Source organism: Bombina bombina, chromosome 2 (genome assembly GCF_027579735.1).
Source record: "Bombina bombina isolate aBomBom1 chromosome 2, aBomBom1.pri, whole genome shotgun sequence".
In the NCBI taxonomy this organism is placed as follows: Eukaryota; Metazoa; Chordata; class Amphibia; order Anura; family Bombinatoridae; genus Bombina; species Bombina bombina.
Genome location: NC_069500.1, coordinates 1,070,277,678 through 1,070,292,048, shown reverse-complemented (window position 1 = coordinate 1,070,292,048; position 14,371 = coordinate 1,070,277,678). Strand labels below are relative to the sequence as shown.

Sequence of the window (14,371 nt, the reverse complement as noted above, 5' to 3'; positions counted from 1 at the left end):
CACCCAAACGATTCAGATAATGAACAGCCGAAATATTGTCCATCCTCAAAAGAATTGAAATAGGAGAGTTCTGTTTGATAAAGCTCTTGATCGCAAAGGATCCTGCTATAAGTTTGAGGCAATTGATATGTAGATTGCGTTCTGAAATGGACCATTTGCCTCCAGTTATCTGAGAACCACATCTTTCTCCCCAAACTGAATTGCTTGCATCTGACTCTATTATAATATCTGGAGCTTTCCCAAATATAGCTTTGCCATTCCAAGCTTCGATATTGGAAAGTCACCAGATCAATTCTGTCCTGGCTTCTTCTGATAAAGAGATTCTGTGAGAATAAGAAAAACCCTTTCTCAAATAGAAAATCTTTAATCTTTGTAAAGCTCTGTAGTGTAAGGGAGCAGGAAATATTGCTTGAATAGAAGACAGAAGACCCACTATTCTTGCAAGAGTCCTGATAGGAAAGAATTTCTTCTTTAGAAGGTGAGAAATTTCTGATTTTATTTTCTTTATTTTCTCTGACGGTAAGCTTAGGGTAGAAACTGTAGTATCTATTAAAAAGCCTAGAAAAACCAACTTCTGGGATGGAGTCAGAACCGATTTCTTGAAATTGACTAGAAAACCTAGGTTCTTCAAAATGTCTAAAGTCATCTCTAGCTGTTTGGAAAGGAGAGAAGGGTCCTGATTCATAATTAGAATGTCGCCCAAGTAAATAATTAAACGAATTCCTCTCAATCTCAACCATGCTACAACAGGTTTTAAAATCTTGGTAAAAACCCATGGAGCGGATGATAAACCGAAGGGGAGACAAGTAAACTGCCAAATAGAACTTTTCCAAATAAACCTGAGAAACTTGCGATGGGAAGAATGAATAGGAACTGTTAAGTAAGCATCTGTTAAGTCTAATCTTACTAACCAATCTTTGTCCATAAGACAGTCTCTCAAAAGATGAATAACTTCCATCTTGAAATGGTTGTATGATATGAAGGCATTCAGATTTCTCAGATTTATCACTGGACGAAGAGAACCTTCTTTCTTTTTCACAAAGAACATGTTGCTGAGGAATGAGTCTAGCATATCTGGCGCTATTTCTATAGCTTGTTTTAGATGGAGATTGGAGATCTCTTGATCTAATAAATCTGAATCTGTTTTTGCAAAAACAATGGGATTTGGGATTTGAACTTGGAAGGGAGGGGAAATAAAATCTAGAAGAAGACCTGAGACAGCTTTTATTACCCAAACATCTGATGTAATTACTTTCCAATTTTCTATGAAAAGGGATAATCTGCCTCCAACTTTGTGTGGAGAAAAATTTGTGAATTGTATAGGAAATGATTTTACCTGAGAAAGGTCTGGGATGAGATCTTGACCTTGAAAATCTTGGGTTCCAGGGACGTTGTCTCGTTGGGAAGAAGCTTGAGAGTGAAGGATTGGGAGGAGGATATTGCTGGTATTGCTGAAATTGAGGTCTGTTATTAAAGTTTGAATGACCGGGAAAGCGACCTCTTCCTTTCCCGGCCCATTCAAAAACACGACTATGAGGATAAAATAAATTTTTTGTGTGGAGTTTTTTACCTTATTTAGAGAATTGAAGGTATTGACGTATGCACTAAGTTCCTTCAATCCTAAATCACCAAAAAGAAGCCCTTCGGCTTGGGGACCCATCTCTGTAGGGGCAAAATCAGAAATTTTGGGGTCAATACGCCTTAAGACCATCCTCCTGCATTGAGAGGACATGGCCGTGTTGGCGTCTCCAAATAAATAAACTAATCTTTGAATCCACTGTCTGACAGTATAAGGATCCAACATTACCTTATTGACAATTGCCTCCTCTGTGAGTTCAAAAAATTTTGTAATTGGACCCAAAGAATCCAAATATCTGTCCTGGCAAGCTTTCAGGAATCTGTCGGGACCTTTCTTAAGGTTAAAGTTTTTGTTATTAACAAATTTTACAATGTTTGCATCTATCTCTGGTGTAATTGAAGATTTGTGGGGAAGATCTGGGCGAGGACACTCAGCTTTTAAAGTTGATCTTGCCTTATTAGATAGAGATTTTCTCAAATAATAATCTAAAAATTTAGCGATCCTTTTAGATGGTCTGCAATTAGAAGATCTAGGGTGTTGTAAATCTTCTGGGTCTAAGTACTCTAGACCTTCATTATCAACCAGTTTAGGTTTGGATTTCTTTATAGGTTTTTTAACTTTTTTGAGTTTTTTGAGTCTTTTAGCTCTTTTGGCTTTAGGGTAATAGTCTGACGATGAACTCTCAGAGAGTTCTGGAGAGTAAATAGACTGCCAAGAATTCAAATCTGAGTTAACTTCAGTTTCAGTATTGGAGTCCGGAGACTCAGTTGTAGAGGCGAAGTCTACCATTCTCTTGGCAGCATGTTTTTTAGGAGCAATAATTTCTGAATCAGAATCTGAATCTGAAACTAAATTTTTTGATTTGTGAATTTTAACACTAATATCTGCAGGAGATATATTGGAAGCTCCATGTAAATAATTAAAAAAAAATCTTTTAGTCTTTTGAGATAAATGCTTACTCTTGTGAGTAGCTTTTCTGGGGTTTCCAGAATTTTTATTGACAGTATCAATAGCTGTCTGAAACTGATTCCTTAAATCTTTTATTGAAGAATCAATCATGTTTTTTACTGATTCTGCATTAAATGCAAAAGAGTCTCCTTGAGACATAATGCTAAATACAGTAAATATAAATAAATATTTTTAAAACAATAATAAATTACTAAATGTAAATAACTTAATTATATAAAATAATGGAAAAATTAATTGATATAGGACAACAATGAATAAAATTACCAGAGTTGAATGATGCAAACAATGAAGAAAAACTAAGTTAGCAAGATACAATTTAGAGCAGATAACAAACAGTTAACTTGTAAAAAAAAAATTCCTCATAGAAAGAAGCTAATTATCAAGGAATGTCTGGGCAAGTGGCCAAAAAGCTGAACAGAGAGCAATTTGAAATGTTGCAGTTTTGTCAGCTGAAGTAAACAGAGGGGAGATGCGTCACAGTATTATTAAGGAAGTGATGAGTCACAAGATGGATGGGGTCACGTGACCTGAGAGAAGATGTCGGCAAGTAAGAAGTAAGACTGACCAGAGGAGTGAGACAGGCAAAAAGTGCACAGGGGAACAAGTAAAATGAAAGGTAATAGGGCAAATAGAACAAATTAAATACATAAAATATGAAAATAAACAAAACTGTAGAAACAGAAAAAAGTAAGAAATAAAACAGGGAAAACTCTTTTAAAAAACAAATAAATATAACAAGTTAAGGTAACAATAAAGCTAACATTAACCAGGAAATAAATTTTATTTAATGCACATTAAATGTTATTTCAAAATTGCTATGAAATACTTAACTTTAGCAGAGCAGCAAAAGAAAAGAGGCAGTTGGGATTGTGTGGGGACCTTTTATAACATATGGAACTATGCTGATTGGTCTGTTTTGAACTTCAACTTCCAATGTGGTTTTTCATTGGTCATTGTTTTTATTTCATTTCTTTCTATGTTATTTGTTTAATGTATTATGTTACTTTGAATGGCTGTGGAGTAGTAAAGGAAAAGGCTTATGCAAAATATAAGTCTCTGTCCTTGTAATAAAATCAATATACACATTTCATTATTACTATAAAGAATTTAAAACACTCACTATGATGACTTTCACACACAGACAGACATATGCTATGAGAACATGAAAAATAATCAATAACAATTTGATAGTAAAAGCATAACACAAAATGATAACTTTCTCAACACATATATCATTTTTAGAAATATAAATAGTTATCAAGTTATAAGTAAAAATAAAAGACAGTTATATGTAAAAATAAAAGAGCTCACCGTTGGATAATCTTGGATTTGTTGAGAGGATACATCATCTTGGTATTGTGCCATGATAATTGTTAAGGCCACTTCTACTGTGAAAGCTGTATGATTCTAGGATACTTATATACTCACACCAAAAGATCAGACACAGCGATTTTTAAGTTTCATGCCTGTAGTGTTTGTAGATCCAGGTGATTTAGAAATATATCTGACACAGAGTCCATTTATACAGCAACTAACTCCACAACTTTTTGTCCCGGTTCCTCACTAACAACACTATCCCCGCCCCTGCTTCTTTGCAACAATTATATACATTTCAAAATCAGAGCACAAACTAGGAAGAATGCATTATATATTATAATATCACAACAGACACCATATCTCTCCCTTACTTTAGATTAGAAACATAAAAATTAAACTAAACATAAATATAACTATATCTATACTATGCTTAATATTTAGAAATAAAGCCAACTATATTTCACATGAAAGAGTTGCATAATGACATTATAATACATTATATAAAACACATATTATTTTTCATAGACTTTAAGGTATTCAGGAGGTCTTCTGTTTTCTCTGAGAGGGTATTTTCGATTAGTATCTGAGGACTGATCATGTGCTATGTTTTCTTCCCCCTCACTGATCTCTTTGTTATCCATATTATCATCATGTTCTTGAAATAATTTGGGTATATCAGAATCATCACCATTTTCTGCATCAGATAATTCAGTGTCCTGTTCTTTGTGTAGTTTCTTGAAGAAAGAAGAATTCCGGGTAATTGTATGTCCATTTCTTACTGCAGTGATCATTGATCCTTGAATTCTTGTAACTGTATATGGGACGACATCATATAAAGTATCCAACTTGTGTCGTCTATCTTGCCAACACAGGACTCTGTCTCCAACAGCAAAAAGAGCAGATTTGGTATGATAGTATTTATCCGCATAAGCTTTCATCTTGGCTTTGGCATGACTTTTTGTATCAAGTCCTTGTTGAGTATCTCTGTTAGTGAATCATTTATATCCGGAATTTTGATCCGAAGTTTGCGATTGGATAACAGCTCTGCAGGTGATCTGCCAGTAGTACAATGGGGAGTTGAACAATAGTCTCTCAGAAATGGTCTACCTTGCGCTGTAGTTGCCCTTAGAAATTTCCCCATCGAACGCATTAATCTTTCAGCTTCTGCATTAGCTTGTGGCCACAAAGGAGTAATGTGCCTATGTTTAAATCCAAGATATGAAGCAAATTTATTAAACTGAGTACTGTTAAATGGGGGACCATTATCTGTTTTAACAATTTTAGGAATTACTGATAAAGAGAAAACTTTGTCTAAAAAAGGAATAACAGTGACTGAACATGTTGTCAGTTTATCTTTAACATCATTGTATATGTCAGTGATTGCAGACAAGGTATCATAAATGTCATACACTTTTTCTCCAACTAAATGAAGCAGTAAAGTCTTTTCTTTTTGTATACATCAGTAACATCCAAAGCAATAAGATCATTTTCAAATCTCTGAATCCATTTTAGCCATATTGGGCCTACTGAGCTAAGTTCTGCATCAGAGTCAAACATAGGGAAGTTGTATCCATTACATGCAATAGAAACGATTGTATATAAGTGCGCCAGAAGGATTACCAATGGCGCACTAAGACAAACTAGGGGGTGCACATCAATATTCAATGTTATATGTGAGTAATAGCAATAATATAAATACAATAATAGGATGCCTAATATATCTAAATATATATGCATATGCACATACCTAGAAAAATATGCACATATGTAGATATATATGTGACTGTATAAGTGTAATGTAGCGATTTAGAGCACTACAAATTAAGTGTAGCAATATAAAGTGCAACAATATAAAGTGCAAAAAGTGTAGTGTAACAATGCCAATATCCAATCTGAATAATATAAAAGCAGGTATAATGTGACAGTATCAATATCTAGTAAGGATAGGAGAGGGAGACAAAGTATGATAAATCACTACATCAAGCATATCATAGTATAAAAAACAAAAACAATTAAGCACAATTGAAATAAATCCACAAATGTGTAAACAAGATATAATATTAAATATATCCTTGTATGATGGAAATGTGCAGTAAAGTGTTCCTTTAGTCAGATGGTGATCCACAAACCAAAACCCAATAGGTATACAGGCTGTCAAAGTAGATGACTGACCCAGTGATTCGGCTCTCCAGTTGTAGGGATCCTGAGTCCCAAGCGATACTACAGATATATAAAAGAGAAGAAATGGAGGCGCTTCATAGGGTGAGTATGTTAGGACAAGTGAGGTGCTGCAAGTAACAGACAAATGGCAACTCACGTGTTTTCAGGCACCACCAGTGGTGCGGGAGAGGTGAGCTGGGGCACACCGGTCCCCCCAGCGAGACAAACCCTGGTTGTTTCAGGAAGCTTGAGTGAAAACAAATCCCAAACACAGTATCAAGGCGGTTCTGTAGACAGGATTCCTGCAGGGTATCAGCTCAATAGCTGAATGTACAAACAGTTTAGCCAGACAAGCTAGAAGGCAGTGCAGGATAGCACTCAGATTACCAATTAGGCAGTAAAAGGTAAAAAAGTTACTGAAATTTATGTAGAGTATACAAAAACGATAGTTACAGTTAAAAGGGGTTTTTATTTAAAAGCAATGCATTTCTCATTGGGTAAACCACTGTTTACTCAGGCTAATAATAATAACTGAGACACAGGTTTCTAACTGCTACAAAGACTTGTTCTAAGCCGCCCACTAATCAATTGCAGGTGAGTAAGGTGTAGGGTTGCAAATGGGAGACAGGCTAGAACCATATAGCAGTGACTATGTCTGACATTAAAAACATATATTTGTTTGTTTACAATTATGTTTTAATGTCAGACATAGTCACTGCTATATGGTTCTAGCCTCCCATTTGCAACCCTACTCACCTGCAATTGATTGGTGGGCTTCTTAGAACAAGTCTTTGTAGCAGTTAGAAACCTGTGTCTCAGTTAATATTATTAGCCTGATGAAACAGTGGTTTACCCACTGAGAAACGCTTTGCTTTTAAATAAAAAACCTTTTTAACTGGAACTATCATTTTTGTATACTCTATATACAATTTCAGTAACTTTTTTTACCTTTTACTACTTAATTGGTAACCTGAGTGCTATCCTACAGTGCCTTCCAGTTTGTCTGGCTAAACTGTTTGTACATTCAGCTATTAAAAGGACACTGAACCCACATTTTTTTCTTTCGTGATTCAGATAGAGCATGAAATTGTAAGCAACTTTCTAATTTACTCCTATTATCAAATTTTCTTCATTCTCTTGGAATCTTTATTTGAAATGCAAGAATGTAAGTTTAGATGCCGGCCCATTTTTGGTAAACAACCTGGGTTGTCCTTGCTGATTGGTGGATAAATTCATCCTCCAATAAAAAAGTGCTATCCAGAGTTCTAAACCCAAAAAAAGCTTAGATGCCTTCTTTTTCAAATGAAAATAGCAAGAGAACGAAGAAAAATTGATAATAGGAGTAAATTAGAAAGTTGCTTAAAAATGCATGCGCTATCTGAATCAGGAAAGAAAAAAAAATGGGTTCAGTGTCCCTTTAAGCTGACACCCTGCAGGAATCCTGTCTACAGAACCGAATTGATGCTGTGTTTGGGATTTTCAAGCTTCCTGAAACAAACAGGGTTTGTCTCGTCGGGGGGACCGGTGTGCCCCAGCTCGCCTCTCACACACCACTGGTGGTGCCTGCAAACACGTGAGTTGCCATTTGTCTGTTACTTGCAGCACCTCACTTGTCCTAACATACTCACCCTATGAAGCGCCTCCATTTCTTCTCTTTCATATATCCATTACATGCAGCCATTCTTGTGGGTATTGCAGGAGGTTACTCACTGTTTGCTGAGACAAATCAATAGGGTTCAAACATAATCCTCGTCGCCAAAATGTAGTTTGTAAATCCAGATGATTTAGAAATCTATCTGACACAGAGTCCATTTATACATCAACTAACTCCACACCTTTATTACCTGGTTCCTCACTCTAACAACACTGTCCCCGCCCCCGCTTCTTTGCAACAATTATATACATTTCTAAGTCAGAGCAAAAACTAGGAAGAAAGCATTATATATTATAATATGACAACAGACACCATAACGCCCATAACCACCCCCACCGCTTTTACTTAACACAGCAATATGTATAGACTGCCTTAAAATGTTAGCATTTTTAACATGAAACTTTATTTTTAATGACAGTTTTAATCAAATACATTTTATAACACTTGTATATAGATATATCTTATTTTAGTTCTTATGAAATTATGTTGTTGTTACAGAAATGTGGTCAGAGGTAGTAAATACAATGTTTTAAAAATATTGTATTTGTATTTAATTGCTTCATCAGTTGTGTTCAAAATAAAATAATATGGTTAGTTAATCATTTTATTAAGATGTTGGAGCTTGCTATATGTAAGATGTGATTTATAAATGTTTATTTTTTGCTCTGTGATTATAAGGGGTCAAAAACTGATGTTTTTAAAAAAAAGATAAGAAGATGTTTTTAAAAAAAAGAGTTTGCTTTTGTTTAAATAACCATGTGATATGCCTAGTCTTACAAAAATGATGTCTATCAGTATTTTTAAATAGCCTGTGAATTCAAATGACATCTGAGAGTAATATGATGATTTTTTTTTATTTTTTTTTTGCTGACAAACATATATGATGAGAAAGAATATTAGTCATTTAACAAATTACTTAGTCATCATTTAACAAATGACATATTAGATACGTCAGCATTTTTTAATAAAATTATTTGTCAGAGCATATAAGTAGCCTGTGTATTCAGAGCATTTTGGTCATACAATGTACCGGCATGAAGACAGAGAAGATATGATAACGTGCAATACTGAATTAAATTATTTGATTCAAAAAACCTTATAACAAATGTTAACAAACATTATCAAAATTATACTTCATCACCTTTTTATAACCTCCTAATAGAAGAAAATATCAAAACAATTCAGTTGTATACACTCTTATAACCATTTTAATCCTATTACATTTTATATCCTTTTCATAGCAAGTCCTGACATGCCTTATTAACACCTATTGAACATTATAGAGGATATATATATTAAGATTTTATATCCCTTTTAATAGAATACAATATCAAAGTATACTTTATACCCTTTTTATATACTGTACCTTTTTATACCATACATTTTATACCAAATTCGTACCAAAATCCCTTTTTATATAAATTTTATATCAAATTCATATCAAAATCCCTTTTTATATCAGTTGTATATCACGTTCATATCAAAAAGGGGTGTAAAAGTGGGAGGAGAAAGGGGCAGGATTAGGGGAGGCGTTTAACATAACCTCCATACTATTACTACTATGGTCCAAAATCTTAATTCTATACCAAATGTATTATTATTAAAGTCATTAACCATTTCCTCAATAATCGCATTTATAAATGAATAAATCATAAGAGTCGCTCCAATATTTTTACTACAAGCTCAATGCACATGAACTACACCTCACAGCCATTTTGAAGGGTATAAAAATATCAGCAAAAACACTTTTCAGTTTCAAAGATGGTGAGTGGGTTTAATGCACATGGTCTTATAAAAGTAATAATAAGTGTGAAGCTAATCACGCAGCAAATCACACAAAAGATGCGTAATGTGAAAATAATGTACGCAAAATTAAACGTGAATTCAAGTTAAAATGTGTTAAAACAATATTTAATTTGTATTTTCTTCAAATGTAGAGGTTTTTTTCTGTGTCAACTTGTTCTCCTTTCCTGTTGGTATTTTCATAGAGAGCCCTTTACAATTAATGGGAAAATGTCATCTTACATATACATTAGATTACACACATTTTCTTATTAAATTAACTGTAGGCTGCCTCTTTGATGTCTGCAAGATACTAACTTGCAGACCAAAGAGAATTTTTAAACACAATAGCCAGTGAGAGATACCCATGTGTATATAATCATAGCCTAGTAGCTCAATCTAGACTGGTTGCTGGTCCATTGTCCCTCCATATTCATCCCATTATTATTATTATTATTATTATTATCGGTTATTTGTAGAGCGCCAACAGATCCCATTATTATTGTTACATTTCTTAATTTTATTTTTAAGTCATTTTTTATTTAGGTAGTGCATTTTATGTTATGAGTGTAACTGTACTTTGTAATGAATTTAAACTTTTTTGTTTTGCGAAACAGTTAACCAGATCTCTGAGGTCACGCTAATCTGGCATGCGTTAACTTTAATTGTGCTCAAGCGATCACATTTACTTTCAACTTGTAATACGAGCAAAAAAACCTAATGTGAGCAAACACCCTAGGTAAACCCCTTATCACTTGCATGTAACTGTTAATCTAGTTCTTTATAAACATAGTACTGAGAGGTTATTCCCTGCCTCCCTCTTAGCATTGGTGCTGCTATACTCTAGCTTTCACTACATTCCAGTACAGATGTGTTTGCACATGTGCAGTAACTCCTTCAGAATCAGATACCTGCACTGTAACCTAGGTTCCATAATAATGGCACCCATGATTAGAAGGAGGTTTAGATTTAGTGTTTCATGTGCCTTTAAGACGTAGGCAACTGTACATAATAAAGCAGGAGAAAAACTATATCTACCAGCGTGCAAAAATAGAAGCTGGACAATTACATCTCAGCAGAGTTCAACCAATGGCACCACTATAATTAATGATGTGTCCCTCAATTAATGATATAAAATTGCTATAATTGCAAACTAATTGGGCTTGTGTGCTGTGTACTAAGAATTCTTAGGTGCATATATTCAGTAAAGAACTGAAAGAAGAGTACACAATTAACACTCACTACATCATATATAATTTCGAGACTTTGGCCAATATTTATCAAGCTCCGTACGGAGCCTGAAGGGCCGTGTTTCTGGCGAGTCTTCAGACTCGCCAGAAACACAAGTTATGAAGCAGCGGTTACAAAGACCGCTGCTCCATAACCTCTCCGCCTGCTCTGAGCAGGCGGACAGACATCGCCGGAAATCAACCCGATCGAGTACGATCGGGTTGATTGACACCCCCAAGCTGGCGGCCCATTGGCCGCGAGTCTGCAGGGGGCAGCGTTGCACCAGCAGCTCTTGTGAGCTGCTGGTGCAATGCTGAATACGGCGAGCGTATTGCTCGCTGTATTCAGCGAGGTCTGGAGGACCTGATCCATAGTGTCGGATCAGGTCCGCCAGACCTTGATAAATAGAGGCCCTAATCACCATGATTATGAAGTGTAAACTATTTATCTCGTATTATCTAGATTTTCAACATGGCTTTTGACCTTGACAACTATATTAGGCAAGGATTTGGCTGCTAGACAGCAAAAAAAGACTAAAAGATAGATATAATGATACGGTAGATATGAACAGTGCATTAAAATAATTACATAAAATACTGTTTAAGCAAGCAGGGTGGAATAATATATTTTTATTTTTTTAAATTTATTGATAATAACTTGATTCCGCAAGAATTTAGCCCTTTCCTGCTATTCAATTTAAGGAGAGTGCGATCACCAAAGAAAGGGAAGAAGCACTATCGGAATGCTCCATGGCAATATGCATTTATTTTCAACTTGTAATATGTGCTACGTTAACGTTAGCGCACCACTTGTAATCTAACCTTATATAAACAATATAAAAAAACTGAATAAACTTGAAGATGAAATTACAAAAACAAAAAGTGACTTTGCATTGCAGCATATTGGTACTGTGTGTTCCCAGTAAATATATATGTATATGCTTATATACATATATATTTATGTGTTGATATGTGTATATACTTGCTGCCCATTGATGCATGACTTACCCCCTACACTGAGCTAGTTCTCATGTCTCATGGCATTGGAGCCTATGAAAGAGCGCTTTTGTAAACACAATACAAACACAACATTTGCGCTTGTATTAGTAAGTTGAACACAAATATCACTTTTGCGGAAGCGATATTTTGCAGTCAAATTGTAATCTAGCCCTATGTGTTTATATGTGTATAAATATGCTTGTACATGTTTTCATCTACTTAAATGCAAAGGGCTCCAATTAACATATATATATATATATATATATATATTGTATATACAGTATCTCACAAAAGTAAGTACACCCTTCTCATTTTTGTAAATATTTTATTATATCTTTTCATGTGACAACACTGAAGAAATGACACTTTGCTGCAATGTAAAGTAGTGAATTTACAGCCTGTATAATAGTGTAAATTTGCTGTCCCCTCAAAATAACTCAACACACAGCCATTAATGTCTAAATCATTGGCAACAAAAGTGAGTACACCCCTAAGTGGAAATGTCCAAATTGGGCCCAAAGTGTCAATATTTTGTGTGGCCACAATTATTTTCCAGCACTGCCTTAACCCTCTTGGGTATGGAGTTCACCAGAGCTTCACAGGTTGCCACTGGAGTCCTCTTCCACTCCTCTATGACGACATCACAGAGCTGGTGAATGTTAGAGACCTTGTGCTCCCCCCACAGATGCTCAGTATGGTTTAGGTCTGGAGACATGTATTGCGTCCATCACCTTTACCCTTAGCTTCTTTAGCAAGGCAGTGGTCGTCTTGGAGATGTGTTTGGGGTCGTTATCATGTTGGAATACTGCCCTGGGGCCCAGTCTCCGGGAGGGAGGGAATCATGCTCTGCTTCAGTATGTCACAGTACATGTTGGCATTCATAGTTCCCTCAATGAACTGTAGCTCTTCAGTGCTGGCAACACTCATGCAGGCCCAGACCATGACAATCCCACCACCATGCTTGACTGTAGGCAAGACACACTTGTCTTTGTACTCCTAACCTGGTTGCCACCACACACGCTTGACACCATCTGAACCAAATAAACTTATCTTGGTCTCATCAGACCACAGGACATGGTTCCAGTAATCCACGTCTTTAGTCTGCTTGTCTTCAGCAAACTGTTTGCAGGCTTTCTTGTGCATCTTTAAAAGAGGCTTCCTTCTGGGATGACAGCCATGCAGACCAATTTGATGCAGTGTGCGGTGTATGGTCTGAGCACTGACAGGCTGACCCCCCACCCCTTCAACCTCTACAGCAATGCTGGCAGCACTCATATGTCTATATCCCAAAGACAACCTGTAATATACCTTTAAGTCTTGCACACGTTAGGAGAACTCTCCTCCAACTACCTGTCTCACAGGTATTTATTATTGCATCCCCTTTTCTAACGTTGCCTGAATATTGAAGGAAGTTAACCCTCAAGAATTGCTCTGTATTTTTTTCCTTAAACTAACTTTGATTATTAGGTCCTACTCAACTTAGACGTCATTATCTTTGTGAAGTAATCTTGTTATTTGTTTGGACTCGAAGTCGCAAGTATTTTATTTCCACCTAGGCTGTATCTGTTTATAGAGACAGAATCCCTATCACATTTGTAAACTCTCTGTTACTTATTTGGATATCACTGCTCAGCCACAGAACTCATCGCCTTTACGGCTCATCACATGACCTCTCATCTTACCTTTGTTCCGGTAACGCTGAACGCCAAGTTTGTTTCCTGCATAACACCACTCTGCTTGGTCACGACATTGGCTCTTGTTAACAGCTGTTCAAATCACAGTCATACTCATCGCATCAGACCGCAAGTATTGTAACACTAATATCATACATTTGTACTTACTACTCTGCAAGTTATTCCTCAAAAGGTGATTAGACTGCCTATGTTCTATATGCTTAACAAAACCAGCCTATTATACTTATATGACTAGAGTTGCAAACTGTATCCTAGTACCTTTTCAACAAACCTTAAGACTCTTTAAACTCTGCAACAAATATTGAGCTTTATATATACTTTGGCTCATATACGTGGCAGAAATACTTCTCTGAGTATAACGCTCTATGGCCTAGATTTGGAGTTCGGCGGTAGCCGTCAAAACCAGCGTTAGAGGCTCCTAACGCTGGTTTTGGCCGCCCGCTGGTATTTGGAGTCAGTGATTAAAGGGTCTAACGCTCACTTTTCAGCCGCGACTTTTCCATACTGCAGATCCCCCTACGCCATTTGCGTATCCTATCTTTTCAATGGGATCTTTCTAACGCCGGTATTTAGAGTCGTTTCTGAAGTGAGCGTTAGAGCTCTAAAGACAAAACTCCAGCCGCCTGAAAATAGCAGGAGTTAAGAGCTTTCTGGCTAACGCCGGTTCATAAAGCTCTTAACTACTGTACCCTAAAGTACACTAACACCCATAAACTACCTATGTACCCCTAAACCGAGCTCCCCCCACATCGCCGACACTCGATTAAAATTTTTTAACCCCTAATCTGCCGACCGCCACCTACGTTATACTTATGTACCCCTAATCTGCTGCCCCTAACCCCGCCGACCCCTGTATTACATTTATTAACCCCTAACCTGCCCCCCACAACGTCGCCGCCAGCTACTTAAAATAATTAACCCCTAATCTTCCGACCGCAAAGCGCCGCCACCTACGTTATCCCTATGTACCCCTAATCTGCTGCCCCTA

At 36.2% G+C, this 14,371-nt stretch overlaps 1 long non-coding RNA gene across 1 annotated transcript in view; it reads left to right on the top strand.

Annotated features, from left to right (window-relative positions):
- Positions 1-3,089: 3,089 nt before the first annotated feature.
- Positions 3,090-14,371, top strand: part of LOC128650044 (uncharacterized) — a 124,559-nt gene continuing 113,277 nt past the window's right edge. The window contains exon 1 of the long non-coding RNA XR_008400720.1: positions 3,090-3,164. This is a non-coding gene — a long non-coding RNA (uncharacterized LOC128650044). The remainder of the gene's footprint in view (positions 3,165-14,371) is intronic.